The sequence below is a fragment of the Osmerus eperlanus genome, chromosome 19, assembly GCF_963692335.1.
Source record: "Osmerus eperlanus chromosome 19, fOsmEpe2.1, whole genome shotgun sequence".
Taxonomy (NCBI): domain Eukaryota; kingdom Metazoa; phylum Chordata; class Actinopteri; order Osmeriformes; family Osmeridae; genus Osmerus; species Osmerus eperlanus.
Window position 1 is genome coordinate 2,090,435 of NC_085036.1, and position 19,873 is coordinate 2,110,307.

Sequence of the window (19,873 nt, forward strand, 5' to 3'; positions counted from 1 at the left end):
CTGATTGTAATGGCACACTGGGACTTGCAGATTACCTGAACTAAATATTTGTCTTTCTGCTGTCTAAGATGTAGGCCTACATCTTTTAACTTGAGTTGAACGCTGTTAAACACTGCCATGGTCAGCAAACAGTGTGCCCTTGCAGCAATCACAGCTCCTCTACCTGCCTGCCATCCTGCAACAGAAGCAAAGACACAGAAACAGAAGACAATGGAGAGGAGACACAAACAATGCACATAGAGCCAACAATCTAACATGGTTTATGCCATCATCAAAACAGGCATAACCTCCCGATCACTACAAGTCATTCAGGTAATGGTAACGTCCTATTGACTCATAAAGCAGTGAACAGTATCCTTTCTGAAGTAGAGCAATGGCTAGTGTTTGCTGACCATGGCAGTGTTTAATAGCATTCAACTCAAGTTAAAAGCAGTAGGCCTACATCTTACACAGCAGAAAGAAAAATATGTATTTCAGGTCATCTGCAAGTCCCAGTGTGCCATTACAATCAACCCTGGGCCCAGCAGCAGCAGCTTGGGTAGGCCTGGTTGCACAGTGAAATCCAGCTGCATGGTTGCTGCCAGAAGGTGACCTGAGAAGGAGTTGGGCCTTTGGGACATCATAGATGATCTGTTAAGTATAAAGACAACAGTGTGTGAATGTGAAGGACAGCCGACGAACCTTTATTTCTGTCACCTTGGCTGTGTATTTCACTTTTCTAGGTCTATACAAGGAAGATGACCGCTCAACAAATTGGCATCACAATATATTGGCACGAGAACCTATCACTTCATAACTGCTACCTCCAATCACTGTACATATTGTCCTGTCACTGAACATACTGTCCTGTTACTGTAGGCCTCATACCAATTACTGTTATATGTTGTTTTATATGGCATCATGATCCTGGGGAAATAGGTTTAGTGTTTATTTTGTATTTATTTAGGAGGTTTATTATATGTTAGCTTGTCATAGGTGTAAACTTGTTCTGAGTACTTATATGTCATGTTATGCCAGGTTGCTTCGCGTTGTCTTGTCCTAAGAATTTCACTGCACAGTCTGACCCTGTGTTGGTCTGTGCATCTTGAACTTAAAACTCTGTTTCATTTTTAGTATGTACAACCATATGTAATTGAAAATGACAATAAAATACACTTGACTTGAAGATTAGCCTAACAACAGTTATATATTGCCACCAACTAAGTTTGCGCATTTGCTTCTTACATTAAGGAATGTTGGCAGTGAAACCAAATTGCGCACAATACTTTTTGATTGCAACGCAATGGCAGTGCAAGGGAAGTTCACAAAGCTCCAAGCCAGACAGCCAGCCAGCCAGCCAGCCTGATATTACTGCATTTATTTGTCTCTGCACCCCTTGTTATATCATAGAGCATTGCAATTGTGACCACCAACTTCATACTAATAGCTAACTAGCTAACCAACATTGTATTTGATAGTAGCCTAGCTCGCACAAGCATCCTAAGACCTACTTTACTTACGTATTAGATGTTACAATTGTTGTCATCATTTCCCATTCAAGCAAGCAGACTTTAATTTTGGAAAACCAGACGCTGATTGAGCCAAACCAGGCGTTAATTTCGTGTGGTTTGCTAGACACGTCTCAAAAAAGCACGCGTTTATTTAGACGCGTGCTTTGAACGTGTCACGTGACACGGTTCAATTTGAGGCGAAAAAGACGGCGACTTTGTATGGAAGTCGGCGCAATGGACGCGTTAATTACGCGTGGTTGACACACGGGGGCATCTTAATACTTGCCCACTAGGCCTTCCATAGACGGTATGTAAGGAACGTCTACCGGCGGCAACGTCGCGGCAACGCATGTTCGAAAGAATAAAAAACCTTACGCCTACTAAGTACGTCTGACATAAGTACGTCGCCACTTAGCCGTGTGAGACACACGTCGTCGCCAAACAACACAACTACTAAGTAGCTTCGCAGCCATCACTGACTTGTTTTTTCAAACCTTATTGAGTGAAATCAAGTCGTGCATTAGGCTACATGTTCCATATGTTAAAATGTCTTTATTGAGAACTATAGTAGCCAACTGTGCACAGCCTGTAGCATAGAGGATTTTTACCGCAGATGCAGGGAGTGCTTTTTAGTGATGGGAAGTTCGGATCATTTTACTGATTCGGTTCTTTGAATCTCGTTCAGTAAAATGAACAAATCTTTTTTCGAGTCATTCGTTCATTTCAACGGGTGGGGGGGCCTATCCGTCCACTACAAACACGTATCATATTCTCATGTAGGTTAGTGCATGACGTGCACCAGCAGATACTATTTTAAAAGAAATTCCTAAAATAATGTATCATGAAAGTTTGTATGATTTGGTCATTTATTATCACACTAGCATTTAATTATCACAGCAAACAATTACACTGCACTAAACTGTAAGTGTAAATGTAAAGTAAAAATAACAAAACCAGTCAGTATGATGACTTGAGCGAATATCATTCACGTCTAACTAAAACAGCGGCCAGGCGAAACGGAATGAGGAAACTGTTTCCTCTACTAAAAAATACAATGCGGGTCACGTGAAAAAAAGGATCCAAAGACTTGTAGAAAGACCGAGTCGGGAAATGAACGAATCGTTTGTTTCCTCCAGTACAGAGCCTATGCAGGTCACGTGAAAAATGATCCAAAGACTCGTAGAAAGACAGAGTCGGGAAATGAACGAATCGTTCCCTCTAGCGTTTCCTCTAGCTACCACTACAGAGCCTATGCAGGTCACGTGAAAAATGATCCAAAGACTCGTAGAAAGACCGAGTCGGGAAATGAACGAATCGTTCCCTCTAGCGTTTCCTCTAGCTACCACTACAGAGCCTATGCAGGTCACGTGAAAAATTATCCAAAGACTCGTACCCGAAGACCGAGTCGGGAAATGAACGAATCATTTCTGTTTACTTGGACGAGCCTATGCAACAGTCCCGATGTGCGGCCACGAGAAAATGAACGAATCACTCTTTGAGAGGACTCGTTACTCCCGAGTCCTTGTAACGATTCGTTCATTTTGAACGAATCGTTCACAAACGACACATCACTAGTGCTTTTGCGCCCCCTACTGTTGGGATGAAAACATTACATTTTCAAATTAATGTAAAAAACCGAAGAAGTGTTTTTAGAACACGTTATAGAGATGTCAGAGTTGTATGTTCTATCATGGTTTGTTGTACTCTAATGATTAATTACACATTTTAATATCTAGTATTAATTTTGAGCATGTTTTTGCACCCCCAGTTTTAAAACCTAGAATCGCCTCTAGCCTGTAGTATGCTCATTATTTGTAGGCTATTCACATTTTGATTTAACAATTATACATTGATATGTGGATATCATAATTCAAACCTTTCAAAGTGCCAATACACACATCTGTATAAGCCCGGCATGAGGTGTGTAGCCAACCAGTACAACCCTTAAAGCTGTCATAACCGGGTTCATAGGAAGATTAGATGGATACTTAGGGACTTCAGGAAGTGAAATAAGGATAACACTGTATTTCTTCAATAAAAAGTGCTTACAAAGAAACGGTTGCATGTGAGGGTCATGTAAATCAGTAGTGTAGGGAGTGGATGTGGGATCAGTGCAAGTGTAGAGTGTGTAGAGAATCATTACAAACTAAAAAGCAAACAGTGATGATGTTCCTGCTAGTATGGAGAGACCCAGCTTGTTAAAGGGCTCAGCTTATTAAGGACCGAGGCACAGATCACAGGTGTGCCCTTGCAGCAATCACAGCTCCTCTACCTGCCTGCCATCCTGCAACAGAAACAAAGACACAGAAACAGAAGACAAGGGAGAGGAAACCCAAACAATGCACATAGAGCCAACAATCTAAAATGGTTTATGCCATCATAAGAACAGGCGAAACCTCCCAATCACTACAAGTCATTCAGGTAATGGTAATTTCCTATTGACAGCTGTGAACAGTATCCTTTTTCTCAAGTAGGATTTAACAATTATAGCCTACCGAAGAAGCCGTGCTTTCACTGAACCAAAACCTAGAATAGTCTAGGTGACCACAATACAGTTTGTTTCATGCTTGTAAAGTTTGCATTCATTACATTTGTTATATTGCTTGTATTTGGTTATTTCCCAACATGTGGCAACAGTGTAGTGTAATTGTATTGAGTTTATTTGATGTGTTTGCTAACTTGGTGGTGCTAATGAGTTACTAATGAATATAGCCTATTGCTAATGGGAGTTTTAATTTATAATTTTGCCTTCTGAATACACTTCTCTGTTCAGCACTGGTGTAGAAGTGCAAGATAGCAAATTAAACATCTTCAGACCATCAGTAAAGGTTTCAATTTTTTTGTGTGCACCAACACTAACAAAACCAGCAGACTGTTATAACCTGATACAAAAGTTTATTTGACACTAGCCTATTGATATTGCTCATAATATTAAGCTTTAACACATGATTCTATACCATTAAATTCACAAACTTACATGGTTAAGACTGAAGACATATTAGATAGTACCCAATTGCTGTGAAAGTACCAAGTCAATGAAGTGAATCACCAAGGACAAGTTCAAGACAAAATCAACGTATTTATTATAGATCTATAAAGTGCAGGTGTCTGATACAAGGTTGAGCAACTCAGAAGACTGGACAAAGAATACAGGAGTCAGGGCAGTTAAATAGTATTACAATATGGGGAGTTTTACTCTCACAAGAAACATCAGGGGGTGATAATCCACATAGTCTTTGCAAGCACAGATGCTGCATGCTAGATAGCTTTTGTTTAGGTCTTTAGATATAGGGCTCCTAGAAATGGCCTTGACGCTCCTCCTATTCTCCTCGTTCAGAGTTGTATGGCATTATACACTTTGGTAATATTGTGACCACCTACCTACACTAGTGTCACAGGCATTTCCTAGTCACACCTTACAAAGAACTAACTTATGGCTATGCAGGAATAAGCAAACAGAAAAATGTTGGTTTATCAATGATACAAGCAACATAATTCATAGATAGGAATATTTCTCTCCTGGACATGACCAAGGGTTATGTTCTCATGAGCTTAATATAGCAGGGTATAGATCAAACGTTGTTTATTATATTCAGAGTATTCCAAACAGTATAAAAGTAAAAAAGTAATCATTATCTTTAATTATTGTTAACTGATCAGTGGTTAAGGACAGACCTCTTCAATACACAGCAGCCAAGGGGTGTAGGGTCAGAGGCTACGCCTCTAAAACAAAATGTAAGGCAGTATCAAAAATGGGAAAAGATTGAAGTTAATAACAAATAGACTACATATTAATTTATTTTCAGTCTTTAACAACCAGTGTTTTGGCAACACAAAGGCAAGAATGAAAGTGACATAGGCTACAAAAAAGAAAATACACCAAAAAAAGATATTATCCACTGCCTGTCTTGTCATTCTGAAAGTTGTTAAATTGAATAGGCTGAACATCAACATGTAACATCAAGTATAGCCTAGAATTTCCAAACGAATTAGCTTTCATTTTTACGTATGCCACTTGGACCATGTGGCAATAAATAAAGAACATTATGCTACATGTTTTGCCAGGATATCTGGATAGACCATTGAATGTTTATAATGTTTGACTGGGTACAACAACGCTATCAGTCAACCCACTATTAAAAAAAAATTATGACGGGCTAGCATATAGCACAACTTCTGATACGCAAAGTGTGTGGCATCCTTTAGCCAAATAATTTGGCTACATTTTGCTGAGAGATTGAAGGGCTACACAACAAATGTTCTAATGAATCACCGACTAGTCATCTTCTGACATTGCCTTTGCTCCGTGTTAAATTTACTCTAAAATGTAGGCTACTTAAAAGTATGGCGACGACGTACTTATCCAAAAGTAGTTGCGACGAGGTATGCAACTTATCCAGAAGTAGACGTCACACGACAGTCTCCCTAGGCAGGTTCTCGATGTCCCTATCCGCCCCCCATACTATGGGGCGTGATTAGTGCCCTCACACACTCGGACAACATACACTGCGTACTAGCTTTGCCCACAATGTGCGTGTCGTCTCAGCCTTTTTATCATTGGCTCTCAATGGGGGTGATGGCGGCGACGTGGCGACGTAGTACGTGAGAGAACTTTGATAGCGGCGACGTATATGGCGACGTTATCTTTGTAAACGTTACATTAATGCGTGTGACGTGTAGCCCGTCTGACAATCATGGAGGCCGCTACACCAAGCGTCTGCAATCATGGAGGCCGCTACGCCAAGCGTCTGCAATCATGGAGGCCGCTACGCCAAGTGTCTGCAATGATGGACGCCGCTACGCCAAGCGTCTGCAATGATGGACGCCGCTACGCCAAGCGTCTGACAATCAAGGACGCCGCTACGCCAAGCGTCTGACAATCATGGACGCCGCTACGCCAAGCATCTGCAATCACGGACGCCGCTACGCCAAGCGTCTGACATTATGTGGTAAGTTAGCTATGCTATTATGTGGAAAGTTAGCTATAACCGGTCTCAAGTTGGCAACTGTATGCTAAGTGGCTAGCTAGCTATCAATGGGAGAAAAACATGAAAGTACATGATCAAGTGTGGCTATTTCAGCTAGCTAGTGTTGGGCTGTATAGGCAGACCTGAATTAGACTCCGAAATTACCATAGAAAATTGTGTTGTGTGTAAATATAGTTTGAAGCAAATTTTCATGTCATGTTTGGTATTAATTTCGTATTTTATGCATCACGTTTGAAGGATTCTTAATCTTTAGTGTCTAGTAATGTTTTCAGTGTTGTAAAATGTATATTTGCTGGTTTGATAGCCTAGAGTTTTGTCGTGCAGAGGCCCAAAATGTGTTTACATATTCTCTTGTCTTGCAAAGGCATATTTGGCTTACTGCAGCCAAGTACCGGTGATGGGTCATTTCAATTTGTATGTGTCAGGCAATTGTTTCTTCATATAGCCGGCGTCGCTATTTTAGTATGCAGGATGGGTTTACAAAAGGAGAAGCTAAACCAATGAGTTTGATTAGCCTCCTATACTTGCTCAGGTTAGGTGCGCTATGTTTATTTGCATTTAAAATACCTTTGTTATTGTTTGCTCTGAAGGTAGCGTTTGTTTCTGTATTGATTTTGTTACATTGTCATAATGTATTGATTATCTTACTATTTTGATAATAAACTATGTTTTTGCATTTAAAGTTACTTGTCCTTGTGCCTGCTTTCAATGTTTGGACAATATTATTTGCTGGAGTCCTAAGTCACTGTCAAGAGAGAGCCTTTTTATGTGTCCCTGACAAACAAGAGGTGAATATGAGTTGTATGTGCTGGTTTTAAAATGTAATACCATTTAATGTATTTTAAGTTGTTTTGTGTCCACAGGAGGATTGGGACTCTTCTTGAAGGTGGAGAGACAGTCAGTGTCTCTGATGGAGGTGGGGAGTTGATTCCACCACTGGGGGGCCAGACAGGAGAAGAGCTTGTGTTGGGACCGGGCGGTCTTGAGCGGTGGGACCACCAGGCGGTTGTCTGAAGAAGACCGTAGGTGACGGGTGGGGGTGTAAGGCTGCAGGAGAGACTTGATGTAGACGGGTGCAGTCCCGTTCACTGCTCGGAAAATCAGTACCAGGGTCTTGAATCTGATACGGGCCATGATAGGTAGCCAGTGGAGAGAAATGAGGAGCGGGGTAACATGGGAGCGTCTGGGTAGATTGTAGACCAGGCGGGCCGCTGCGTTCTGAATCCTCTGAAGAGGGCGGGTTGCACATGCTGGGAGACCGGCGAGCAGCGAGTTGCAATAGTCCAACTTGGAGAGGACAAGTGCTTGGACTAGCAGCTGGGTGGATTGCTCAGACAGGTAATTCCTGATCTTCCGGATGTTGTAGAGGGTGAATCTACACGACCGGGAGACTGCAGCAATGTGGGCCGTGAGGGAGAGCTCGTCGTCCATGGTAACCCCAAGGTTCCTGGCAGAGGATGAAGGGGTCACCGTCGCAGATCCCAGGGTGATTGATAGATCGTGGGAGATGGAGGGTTTAGCCGGGATGATGAGAAGTTCTGTTTTGGCGAGGTTCAGCTGGAGGTGGTGCTCGGTCATCCAGGCAGAGATGTCTGTGAGGCAGGCCTCAATCCTAGCTGAGATCCCCGGATTGGTCGGGGGGAACAACAGGTACAGCTGCGTGTCGTCAGCGTAGCAGTGGTAGGAGAAGCCATGGGAGGTGATGATTGGTCCAAGTGAGGTGGTGTACAGAGAGAAGAGGAGGGGTCCAAGGACGGAGCCCTGTGGGACACCAGTGGAGAGCTGGCGAGGGCCTGACAGTTTGCCTCCCCAGGAGACCTGGTAGGATCTTCCCGACAGGTAGGATGAGATCCACTGGAGTGCAGTGCCAGTGATGCCCATCTCAGAAAGTCTGGAGAGCAGGATCTGGTGGTTAACCGTATCAAACGCTGCAGAAAGGTCCAGCAGAATGATAACGGATGACCTGGAAGCCGCTCTGGCAGACTGGAGGGCAGTGGTGACTGAAAGGAGGGCAGTCTCTGTGGAGTGGCCAGTCTTGAAGCCCGATTGGTTGGGGTCAAGCAGGTTGTTCTGACAACAATACAATACAATACAACATTAATAAATGGTTTAGTTTGTAGATTAGAATCATTTTGATATCAAGATTGACTGATTTATCATAACAGGAAAGGAAGTTACATTAAAACCAAATTATATCAACACAGCATTAAAGGGAAATCATACATTATAACACATCAACTGTCATTGAAATAGTGTCCATGAGCTATGTAGTCCTTGAGAATATGTTTGTAAATCCAGAAAAGTTAGTTCTTCCTTAAAATCCTTTGTCTCCATACTGTAAGGCCATTTTGGTCTATCTTCTGACCCCATGCTGGGCCAGAAGCTTTGAAGCTCCTGCTCTGGAGATAAGGACAAGGGGAAAAACCCCCTTTCTCCTTGTCGGGGGTAGGGGAAAGGTGTGATGGTACGTGGTTTGTCTGTTGGCTCTGCTACATATCCCCCTGCTGGCAACGTCCGATGACTCGACGTTGTTGGGCTGTTGGCACGTAAGAAGAGCAGAGAAAAGACAAACACGACACTACGACAGCATTTCTACTGTAAACATTGGCATGAATGGACACTAAACAATGTAGGAATCAATGGGCGCTAACTTGGGTCCTATTACTAAGTTTCTTAGAATGAAAGGAAAGAAAAGAGAGATAGAAGTGGAAGTGGGTGCCTTGACTTCCTGGAGTCATGGTCTTATTTGTCAGGGGCCAGGGAAGGTGGCTTATGCGGTGGTAGCTCTAAGGCATTCCTTTTGACAGTACCTCAAAGTAAATCATGTTGGGTTTCTGGTAACAGATTTAAGAAATAAAAATATTGGTAGATTGGTGGAGCCATATCCGTCTTGTGACGGTGTTTGCCTATTATTTTGGTTTAAAGGAGGGTTTGTTTTTGTGACTTTGAGACACTTTGGTCAAGGCACCTGTTGTGCACCTGTTTCATCAGCAGTTTGACAGGGTCAGGTTGCTGGTATAAGGCCAGGCCTCTGTGCATGGCCTGTTGTCCGCGAGTAGCGGTGTTTTCTTCCGGGGGTTGTGCCACCTTGTCACAGTTGGGGTGCTTCTTCTGGGATGCTTGTCGGCCATGGTAGGTTTTCCTACTTTCTGCACTCTCATCCAGTTGGCATCATGTGACTTCTTTTGGACCTGTGATGCTTCTCGTCGCAGGTGGGTTTCCCATGGCACCTGACGGTCATGGCGTTGTGCTGATTCTGTTTGAACCTTGTGTCTCAATGGGTGAGTGGCGTAGCTCTGGGGCGGTCTGGAGCGGCCATCTAGCCCATGGATCGGGTCCTCTTCTGAGAGATGTGGATTAGACGTGGGATGTCCCCCCCCTTCCACTGTGAAGACTGTGTTCTGGACTTCAGGGTGAGGCAGTGGGTAGGGCTTCTTGACGTGGGTCCGCATCTGGTTTTGTTTGAAGTCAATGAGGGGTTTCAGTCTGTTGAGTAGATCGTGTCCAATCAGCAGTTTTTCAGTCTCAAGCGGAGAGACATGGATGGGGTGGATTAGGGACATTTCCCCAAATGTTAGCTTCAAGTACAGTGTCTCTGTGACTGGAGCTTTGTTTTGGGTGAAGCTTGTGATGTTGAATTCACTTCCCTTTTAATCCATCTTCTGTTTAATCTGGCTATTCCTTTTAGCTGAGCGGCCATGGTGGGTGCGATTAGGCAGATTTCTGCACCTGTGTCCAGCAGTCCTTCGCAGGGGACTTCATCTTCAAGGGTGACTGACACATAGATCCGGTTCGCTCTCCCTTTCCTGGAGAGGTCTCCTAGAAATTTGTGTAACTGTGGGGCTTGGAGGGGTGTTGGTGTCGATGGAGGTCGTCTTATTGTTGGTTTGTTTTGTTCTTTTCTCGTTTGTCCTTTTTCCCATCCAATGAGGAGCACCTGAGGTGAGTTTCCAGTGTTGGGGCCTTCTAGTCATGCTGGTTTTGATGGATCTTTTTTCTTTTCTTCATTAAATTGAGGCTTTTCTTTATGATTTCCATGTCCTCTTCATGTTTATCTCTTTTTTGTTGGTACCCTTGGTGTTTGTTTGTTTTTTTATAGTTGTCCTGGGGTCGTCCAGGGTTGTTGTGTTGTTGTCTGTTGTATTCGTTTTGGTATTGTTGGGGTCTTGTTGAATAGTCTCTTGCTTGATGGGAGTGCTGGGTGTAGCCGTAGTTATTGTGGCGTGATCTGTTTTCGTTTTGGTATTGTTGGGGTCTGGAGTTGTCTCCATTTTGATGGGTGTGTTGCTTGTAGGTGGGTCTGGGTTCATAGGGTCTCTGGAGTTCTCTTCCTTCTAGTTGTAGGTGTGAATCTGATTCCACCGCATAGACGTTTTGTTCTTGAGGTTCGTTGTTCGTTCATGATTTATATGCCAGGTCTCTTAGCTGCAGAGCAGTCATGGATTCCTGGTTTGCAAGGGCCATCATGAAGGTTCTTATGGATTGGGAGAGGTTGTTTATGAACATTGACTTGAACATGGGAGTTTCTTCTCCTCCAGGTTGGTTTTCTGTTGCAAAATAGGCTTTTCGGAACCTCTCATAGAATACTTTTGGGTTTTCGTTTGCCTTTTGTCTTGCGTTCAGCGGCAGTGCAGCCGGAGCTTTTAGTTTCTGAGTGCCATGCCTTGAGGGTCCGGCAAGCCATGTCATAGCTGTGGCGTTCTCCAGCTGGTTGCCTGTCAAGCAGTGCTCTGATTGAGCTGGAAGTGGTGCTCTTCAACAGGTACAGCTTGTCTGCGTCTGTAGCTCTAGGTAGGCGATCGAGATTAAAGTTCAGTTGTTCCAGATACATCTCAATGCTTTGAATGGGATTGTCTGGATCGAACCTTTCTATGTTCCTGCTCATTTTCAATAGCAGATTTAGTGACACTGCTGGTGGCAGGTCATGCATTTCCCATGCATTTTGTGGATAGGCTGAACGTGAGGGTTCATCATTGTTATCCCATCTGTTTGGGGATGTGGTCTGAGCGCGTCGTTCAGGTTGGGATTGTAGTTCCATTTTCTGGTCATCCCGTTTCCTGCTCAGCTGTTCCGCATCTTCTGGTCTCCTTATTCCGTCAGTGTTTGGATCATCTCTGGGCTGGATTGTGGCGGTCGCTTTGCACAGCTTTTGAAGGGTAGATAGTTGTTCAGTTCTTGCTTCAAGTAACTCGTCCCTCATCGTCTTCCGATCAGCTGTGGCGTGCGCGAGATCTTGGTACAGGAGTTGGATTTTTGTGTGGAGAGCGTGGCATTCTTCTTTTAAGTGGTAGTAGTCTTCTATTTTTTCAGTGGTTTCAACCAATACCTTCGTTGTGTTTTTCAGTAGTGATGTTGAGTCCTCGTTGCTTTTCTGAACCCCCTGCATTTCTTCTTTCAGTTCTTCCAGTTCCTTTTCTTTTGCCTTGAGGGCATCCCTGAGGGTACTTTCTGGTTGCGTTAACTGTGTTTTAGCTCTTTCTAGTTCCTCAGACAGGCCGCTGGCTTTTCGTTCCAGTCGTCTTTGTTGGTCTTGTCCTTTCCCTGTTGCTTTGAGAACATTCATGAAGGTTCTTTCTTTATCTTGAAGAGCTTGTGCCCATTGCTTTTCGACCTCTGCTATCGATCTGAGTTGTGCAGCATAGTTTAGACCGAGGCTGGATATGCATTTGATGGTTTGGTCTTTGTTCAATACTTGGCCCACATTTTGTGCGACCACTTCCAGGGTTTTCCTGGTGACCTCTTCGAAAGGTAGTCCGGTCAGAGTTTCCACATATCCTGGGTTTTCTTTCCTGGATAGGTAGACCATCAGTTTCTCAGCTTCCGTGAGGTGAGACATGTTTGGTTCGGCTACTGGAAGTTATTAACACAATGCTATTGTGATAATGTTGATAGGCACTTTAGTTTTGTAGTGGTTTTCTTTTTGGTAAATTCTTTTTTTTGTTTGTTTTTTTACCAAATTAATATTAAAATTAGAAATGAATATTCAAAGATTAACAATCAAAAACTGAGATTAATATTGAAAAATTAAAATTAATATTTAAGTCACCATCCAGGATCAAAGATTCAAATAAAATTAGTTTTAGGCCTATATTAAATCTTAATTTCAGTAATCTTGTTATATTATCTATAAACGATTAGAGAATTTAGATTGAGTAGCTGTTGATTTGTTTTTGCCTAAACTGGACTGAGGAAAGTACAATGTATTTAAATACTATAGCACATTAATTTAGCCGGTTTAGCTTGTAGAATCAAACAGATAATGAACCAAATTGTTGCTGCATCTATAATGTAGCTTTAAATTGGGCAAGGGTTTTACATTCGCCTCGAATTGAATGCAAAACAGTGAAGCTTTTTTCGAAAAGCTAGGTTTATCAATTTAAGAATTGTTTAACAATATTGTGGCAGTACAGGCTGCGTTGTTCGGCTACTTCCAAACAAAATTCCTTTTGGACTGATCGCAGATAGAGTGGGCAAACTAAAAATAATACACTTTACGTTTAATTATTATTTAGTGATTGTTGTTAAAGTTGGATACTGATGAGGGGTAAATAGAATTACAGTTCAGTATGGTCAACAGCGCCGATATTCTGACAACTTCCACTTTTAAGTGCGCGGAATGAAAATCAAATTACAGGTCTTTGTTGACGAAAGGTAACTATTTCCGGTTAAGCGACAATAAAAGTCCTTAAATAAGCAGCTTCTCCTGTCTCAACAATTATTTTACTGTTACTTTACTGATTCTAGAAAGTTGAATGTTTACATTAATGTTGAATTACATGCAAAACAAAGTGAAGCTTTTTCCGAAAGCTAGGTTAATCAATTACCAATTGTTTAACAATATAGAAGCATATAGCTTAGTAGAGGACTGCGTAGTCTCCTTCAAAATCAAAGTCCTTTTGGACTGATCAATGTCTGTTATCTTCCTCTAACTAGACAATGGCAACTTATCAGTTGCTTGGTTGATTTACTCAACCCGAATAAGTAGTGGTTATGACTCGTTAAAAGGTTCTTATGCCTTCTCTTGGAAGCGCTGCCTTGTAGATTTTACAAAATGAAATGAGACGGGTCGCAGTGTCACTGCGCACGCGCGTACCTCCGCTCAAATGTACCTTCAGAAGCTAGATAGCTACCATACAATCCTCCAGTTGTCACGACAAAGCCAATTCAATGAGTACACAGCACAGTATTCAAACAGTGTTTAAAACCGTAGCTATCTGGGGGAATAGTTAAATACAACGGAGCGTTAATTTAACCAAAAGGGTGGGAGGGTGGGTTTCAGACGGAAAATGTATCTCCGTTATCGATCGCTCATTTCAATCTGTTTCAAAGCCTCACACGGGGCACCAATATGTAGCGGGGTTTGCTCGTTTAAGATTAGCAATACTTAATTTATAATTAAGTATGTAGTTCTTAGGGGCACCACCTCTTATTTGTTAAAGGGACAGAGGAAACCTTATTGAATAATAGCCTTCGTAATAATCAGTCTAATCTTAAGTAGTGAATTCTATGAAAGTAGAGCAGATCAGATAACGTGAGGGATAACGCGAGTATTATAAACAATGATTTATTTCATGAAATATAATTATAATGAACAAATACCAGAGAAGTTCTAGGTTAGTTGAAAGTGAGTTGAGTTGAACTGTATACAGTAGGTCCTAAACTATGATGAGGGTTGGTACAAGATGGTAGGTTGAGAGCGCGTGGGGAGGGGGAAGGTAGAGGAAAAGAGATAGGCTTCTGGAGAACAATGTCAATGGGAGAGTATGTTAACTAATCCTAACGAAAGTTAGGTTAAATCATTTGCAAACTAAAATCAAACGTAACAAATTAAATCACAACATGCCAATGTTCACAAGTAAGAAATGTAGCAATATCGCAGTTACTGTTGTCAGTTTGAAGAAGAAGAAGAGTCAAAGTTCCGTTCGTCGTTGTCAAACGGTTAGAGAAAAGGAATCTTTCGTTCAAGTTCCGGGTGGTCCAGTGAGTTGCTGATTGAGAAGGATAGGTCAGATGTGCCGCGAACACTTCCGGTGAATCCTTGCGAAAAAGCCAGGTTTGCTTGTGCGTCGAGGTTTTATAATCCTTGCGAAAGGGGGTATCCTTTTGGAGGTGAACTCTTTGATTGGTCAGTTACTCCCACCTGGGCGTCCATCCTGAGATTGACGTATGGGTGTGAAGTGGTTGATAACTTTTCAGAGTTCAGCTATTTCAAATGTCCATGTATTGCTTATACTTCAAAATATAACAATACAACATTAATACATGGTTTAGTTTGTAGATTAGAATCATTTTGAGATCACGATTGACTGATTTATCATAACAGGAAAGGAAGTTACATTAAAACATCAAATTATATCAACACAGCATTAAAGGGAAAGCATACATTATAACACATCAACTGTCATTGAAATAGTGTCCATGAGCCATGTAGTCCTTGAGAATATGTTTGTAAATCCAGAAAAGTTAGTTCTTCCTTAAAATCCTTTGTCTCCATACTGTAAGGCTATTTTGGTCTACCTTCTGACCCCATGCTGGGCCAGAAGCTTTGAAGCTCCTGCTCTGGAGATAAGGACAAGGGGAAAAAAAACCTTTCTCCTTGTCGGGGGTAGGTGTGATGGTACGTGGTTTGTCTGTTGGCTCTGCTACAAGAACAAGGCGGTTTTCCCTACTTACAACACGGATAGACGCTCACAAGCCCCCGGCTGAGCGCCACTATGTTGGAGTTTCCCCCAAGAGGGTCGCAGAGGGTCGCCTCCCTACACCTACGGGTTGTGGGGGGGAAAAACTCTGACTGTTGTCTGTACATATGCAGCTCAAAGTATTCTGCCTTTTTGGAGACCCTGAATGGAGTCCTGTATAGGGTCCATTCAGGAGCATTGATCCGGAGTGGGTAATGTTCAGGGCTGTGTTTCACGATAACGATGGATCGTAGCTGTTACGAGGATTCTCTACGATCAAAATAACAATCCATCGTTATTTCTTACGTGCGTTTCCCGAACATGCTCGTAAGGAGAATCATCGTACGTGTCTCTTAAGTTGCACTTAACAAGACGCTGTCCATTGTACTGAAATGTGATTTTTCTGACGCAACTTTAAGGCTTTAAAATGAAAACGTCAACCAAAATAATTGACGAATTACGGTACACAAAAAATATTTTCTGTCGCTACAGAAAACTTAACATTTATTATAAGCTACTTATTTTAGTACTTTTCAATGTAGGCTACATTGTATGATGCAAAGACAAGGTGAACGTGCAAACTATGCTGCATCTGAGTTTTACACCGGTGTCAGGACCCTGCAATCAGCGACACAGGATGCTAAATACCAAGAGGAGGTCTTGGAAATTAAGTGGGCTCGTCTCCAAATTGAGGTGAGGAAGCTCTTGTTTGAAGAGATGAAGTTCACAAGGCCCTCCATGTCTGTGCCTATTCTTCTGCCCAATCAACAAGGTAGTGTCAAATTTAGGTTACCTTATAGCCTAAGCATACAATGTTTATTTAAATTAAGTAAAGGCTGAATTGTGTACTGTATCATATATTCAGTGTTGCCTGTCCAATCCTTACATTTTTACATCCTTACAGTTTACCTTATAGATCCATGTGAGGAGCAGGAGCAGGTAGAACAAACTCCCATAAAACAACAATTTCTCAAATTACTCTTCTTGGTACTCCCATAGGCAAATATATATATATGAGTCCTATATTTACTACTTGATTGAACTACAAGGTTAAAAACCATGCATATAAATGGTATCACACATGGCATGTCCCAGCTATCAGCCTAAATAATTCAATGTACAAATACAAGCATCTCAATTCAACATATTTACTGTCTTATTTTCTAGTGTTGACTATATCTACAATCTTGCATAGGCCAACAGCTTTCCAAGACCATGTTTGCAATCTCATGATTCTCACATATTGGCCACAAATGACATTGTGACAAATGACAAACACATAAGTAATGAATACCCCATGTCTTCAACATGGAATCATTGTTTCTGACATGAATAACCAACTCTACTTTAATTGATGGTTGATAAATTATACTCTTTATGAGTGTAAGAAATGTCAGATGACATCATGATATCATGATGCTCCTGAACCTCATACAAGCAGACCTGCAGAGGCTAACAAGGAGGTCCTTTGCACTGACCCCTGCAACCCTTCTGGCAGTGTTAAAGTTCTAGGCCACTGGAAGTTTTCTGGAGGTTCTTGGAGATGGACATGGGCTCTCCAAGGCCTCAGTGTCAAGATCTGTGCAGGCTGTCACAACTGCATTACTTTGCCACATCCCAGACCACATCCAATTCCCCACAACCAGAGGGGACAAGTCAGCGGTGCAGGACTTAGGCTATCTTCAATGGCTTTTATGATTCTTGTATGAGTTTTCACTCCCTCCCAGCCCCTTCACCCTGTGTGACTTCCCAGTCAACCCTGTGGAATCCTTCCATTTCCTGGGCGCTACCATCTCCCAGCACTTTTTGTAAATCTCTCAGAGGCGCTTTGGATAAAAGCGTCTGCTAAATGAATACATGTAAATGTAACATCAGCTCCCTCGCCAAGAAGACACAACAGGATGTAATTCCTGAAGAAGTTGATCTGTCAAAGACAATGATGGTGCAGTATTGGGTACTGACGATGAGTACCATATTTGAGTGCATCCTCACCTCCATCACCATCTGGTACCCTGCCTTGGACACACTGTTCCAGCCACTTCCCTCCGGCAGGAGGCTGCGGTCTACCCGGACAAGAACCTATCGCCCAAGGAACAGTTTCTTCCAACTCTCACTGACTCATGTCTAAATGGAATTAGGCATAACTTGAATCCAGGAAAAGAATACCACATTAGGCCAAATGAAGTACGGGAGAATTGGACTGCACCTCCCTCTTCCCAGGTAGGCTATTGTTTCCGCATATACACTCTAATCCTCCTGTCTGCATGCTCACATGTTTTGTTGCCCTCCCACCCTCTGCTTCTCTCAGGCACGCCAGGGGGATCTGCTCGTGCTTCTGCTCAGTCGTGACCCTCAAGGACTCTTCCACCACACCTCCAGCCCGGTGACTATCCCATCCTTACCCACTTCATTCAGTCTTGATCATATTCTAGAGAATGACACTCTTGTCTTCACAGGACGCTAGGCTCGGCCTCGCTACCAGCCTCCCCAACGTCAGGCTCGGCTTTGCCACCAGCCTCTTCATCCACCGGGCTTGGCGTGCTACCAGCCCTATAATTCTAATAAACATCTTCAATGTTCAATTGTTGTTGTGTTATTGCACTCGTAAACGCGTTACGTTAATGCATTTCTAGTTACTATTGCACATTACAACCGCCATATTTCAATGTTATATTATTTTGAATAAGACTGACATTTGTTTGTTAAATCTACCTTCGTTTATTGCATGCGCCAAACCCACCAAATCAAATTATTTTGTGTAACCTAAATTTACTTGAGAATAAACCGGATTCTGATATTGTTTCGGCACTTAAACTTATATGGTTCACTAACAAATATCCCAGTTCCAACGCAACAGGTGGAAAAAGAGAACCAAAACAATCTTATTTTCCATCGGAAGTAACTTTCAGCATTAGTCTAATGTCGTTTTCATGGTCTGCCTGCGTGTGCCTCCACTGAGTCTCTGCGCTACGATGCACTTAGCGATCTACGACTGCTCTGGAGCTCTCGTTAATCTACGAGGATTTTCAAGTGCCTTTAGCTACGATGGTTTTGGGAAACGGCCCGTACAACTAAGATCCGTCGTACGTTGGACTCTACGATCAACTTAGGCTTACGACGCTTTCGGGAAACGCAGCCCAGAGCTTCCATTTCTGAAACCACGGTGGAGAGCTGCGGCCTCAAGGGGCGGTAACCCTGAACACCGTGGTGGACACTGGTGATCAGGGAAGCTGTCCGACTGAAGAAAGAGGCCTTCCGGGATATGTTGTCCCAGAGGTCTTGGATGAGGTCTGAGGGTGATGACCCCACAAAGGTCAGTTGACCATTTTGGATGGTCAACCTCTGGAGTTTTATGACGTCCTGACTTGGAGAGAAATGCAGCATGAGAGATCTTATCATCTGGGGAGAGGAGCTTTTGGATGTCAGGTTCTGAGGCTGTGTTGTTTCAACTATGATTATACTGTCTGAGTGGGCTAATGATAGGAAGAGACTGAAAACAGATACATGTCTGGTTTCAGTTCAGGAGATCATTTTATAGAAGAATGTGTTCAATGTCTATATTGATTAACTGATGTTTAGAATGACCAGATACTGTGAGTGTATATAAGACATGGTATGTTTTAGTATCCTTATCGATCTGCTGAACGACATTGGCGATACGTGTCCTCCGGTAGATTGGTCACAGAGTACTCGTCTTGTACTATTATGTTGAATATAGAATTGGTATTAATCCGGCAATCCTAGCAATCCAAGTACACAGTGTCTTCAGAATATTTCCTTAACAGGCATCTGGTAAGGATGCCCCCTGGGCACCTCCCTAGGGAGGTGTTCCAGTCACGTCCAGCTGGAAGGAGGCCTCGGGAAAGACCCAGGACTAGATGGAGAGATTAAGGCCGAACCCCAATTCTCGGTTTTACCCCTACCCCTTACCCCTAGCCCTTAGTTTACCCTTAGCCCTTGTGTCTTGAAACTGAGGGGTAAGGGCTACATAGCCCTATGAAATGAGACACCACTTGGTTACGGTTACGTATATCGATGTCTCCAAAGCAAGTAGTGTTATGCACTGATATCAAACGAAATTCGTTTGAAATTCCCTGCTAATGGAGATTAATTAAAACTGTAGACATGCATGGAGTCCATTCAAGGCTAATCAGATAAATGCGGGACTTGTGCAAATCAGCAATGTCTAACGTTAGTGTTGCAAACTAGCGATTTTTTTTAACGTTTCAATTAAGAACATGGTTGCAAATACATATGTACAGGGCTGTGTAGAGCACAAAACAAGACTGTCATACTTTTTTAATCAATTATTTAAGCCGAAAATATTACATTTAAGGGACTCTCTGGATGATCTGTCCGCCATTGTTGCAGGTAGCGCAGTATTCACATACCCCTAGGTTTCAAGTAAGCTCCCGAGCTCACTTGGTTTTAAGGGGTGTATACCCCTTCGACTTAGCCCTAGCCCTCGATCAAAAAGAGTATTGGGACACCACTTACTCTCAAGTGAACGCGCAAAACTAAGGGCTATGGGTAAGGGGTAGGGGTAAGGCCGAATCCCAATACTACCCCTACCACTTACCCCTAGCCCTTAGTTTACCCCTAGCCCTTGGCCCTCGAAACTGAGGGGTAAGGGCTACATATCCCTAAGAAATGGGACGCCACTTGGTTACGGGTACATCATCTAGCACGTATCAATATCTCCAAAGCAAGTAGTGTT

General features: G+C 42.7%; 1 long non-coding RNA gene across 2 annotated transcripts; it reads right to left on the bottom strand.

The window, feature by feature from the left end:
* Positions 1-380: 380 nt before the first annotated feature.
* Positions 381-5,954, bottom strand: LOC134039730 (uncharacterized). 2 transcript variants are annotated; one of them, XR_009932816.1, is made up of 2 exons: positions 5,850-5,954; positions 381-630 (listed from the first exon to the last, which is right to left on the bottom strand). It is a non-coding gene; the product is annotated as an uncharacterized LOC134039730 (long non-coding RNA). The 2 variants fall into 2 exon arrangements; XR_009932817.1 differs by lacking the exon at positions 5,850-5,954 and adding an exon at positions 1,500-1,532.
* Between the last annotated feature and the right edge of the window lie 13,919 nt (positions 5,955-19,873).